A 2,107-nucleotide genomic window follows, 5' to 3' on the forward strand; every position below is an offset into this window, starting at 1 on the left:
GATATCAAATGAACTATTTAAAAGTGCTCATTTTTTATGTAATTTCTTTAATTTTTTTATAATTTAATTTAAGTTTAATAATGAAATAATTTATTTTTGGTTTAATAATATAACATTTTATAAAGATAATAATTAAGTATTCTGTTAGAACTCGATGATTATACTAATTATATTTTAGATTTTTTATATTTAAAATGAGATGTTTATCATGTATTTGATTTTGTTTATCTGCAGTTAGTTACACGAATTCAGATATGGAGTTTTAATAAGTTGTACTTACGCACAATCTATTTGCAATCTTGAGTTTTAAGTAATACACATTAATAAACAGTACTTTACAAATAAAAAATGGTTTTTAAGAGTTTTTGTTAAATATTTTATAGGAAAAATTACAACAAAATGAAACCAACTTTCACCTAATTCCTATTTTGGTGAACCAACTTTCAAAATCATCATTTTGGGGAACCAACTTGTATCTGTTTCCTATTTTGGGGAACAAACTTGTACCTGATTCCTATTTTGGGGAACCAACTTTCAAAATCGTCATTTTGAACTTGCACCTGATTCTTATTTTAGGAACCAACTCGAAAAATAATTATAGATAAATAACTAAAAGTCGTTTTTTTTTCCAAAAATTAATGCAATAAAATCTATTTTTCATTTCAAATCTCATTTTTTTTAATTCAGATATCAAATTGAACATTTTAAAAAAAATCCAAATTACCACAATAAAAATTGTTTTTTACTAATGCAAAAAAAAATCTATTTAATAAAAAAAAATTAATTGATAAACCACATATAAAACCAACTAGTATGAATACATAAACAAAAACGATAAACCACATATAAAACCAACCACCATAACGTATTAAGTCTTTAGCTTAAACATAAATACTTACATTAACCCTAATTGGCACTGATTTATTATAGCAGTCATCTTGCTCCTTTAGAAGCTAACTTAAGAAAGAGACCACCCCTAATTGCACTTAATCAATAACTTTAATCAATATAAAATCAAATGTGTTCGGTTTGAGACTTTACTGTATTCTTGAGTTGTTTTAGATCACCTACCACTTTAGCTAACAACTTTACCATCGACTTGTTTTTTCCTTCCAAAAGATTTCTTACTTTTTGAATAAATGACTTTTCTGCGTCTAGATTGCATGAAAGGCAATCTACTTTGTTTTGATTCCCGTTTTGTGTACCATATATATTCTAAAACTTTTTATTTTTATTTTTATGTAAAATGTGATATCTCAAATATTTAAACAAATAGATAACTGGTTTGAGGATTAACCTATTAGCATGCTAAAATGTGGAATGTGACAGACAACTCAATATTATTGTCGACATGGCCAATTATGATGTTGATTTTTTACATTAAATTAGTTATGGAATAATATTTTTTTATTTTGTTAGACGTTTATTGATTCAGTTCATTTACAATTTTTATTTTATTTTTTAAGGGCTTAAAGAATTCATACAAGCAATTAAAGGTTGTGTGAATTTTCTGGTTTTCAATCTTTTTGATCTTTTCATTATATTCATCTTCAATCTCCTTCACTTTTACATTCACCTTCTTCATTTCCAAATTCATTGTAGACATTAACAAAAGTTCATAAATTTGGAAAAAAAATTATCAAACTGGAAATAACAACAATAATTTCAATCACATAAACAAAAATCAAACCCGGAATTTGTTTTTATCAACTACGAAAACTCATATTTATAATGGTAGATGTTAGGGCCAATATGTCAATGCAAAAGTCTTGTTGAGGCCAAATATGTCAATGCAAAAGTCTTGTTGAGGTCAAATATGTCAATGCTACACAAATGATCTTAATTAACAATTGTTAGGGCCAATATGTCAATGCAAAAGTCTTGTTGATGTGTTATTTTTGTGATTAATGACAATGAGTGACTCATCATTCATTATAAAATAGAATGCTTTTAATTAGAAAAAAAACTTAAATTGGGTTATTTTAAATGCCAAAAAATAAAAATATGAAAAAGTTTATTTAAAATCAAAATAAACCTATTGATCAATTTATCTATAATCTATACTATCTTATAAAACATTTGGCTAAAACTCTTAAAAACTCTTAAA

This window comes from Cynara cardunculus, assembly GCF_001531365.2.
Source record: "Cynara cardunculus var. scolymus isolate 2C chromosome LG 16, CcrdV1, whole genome shotgun sequence".
Classification (NCBI taxonomy): Eukaryota; Viridiplantae; Streptophyta; class Magnoliopsida; order Asterales; family Asteraceae; genus Cynara; species Cynara cardunculus.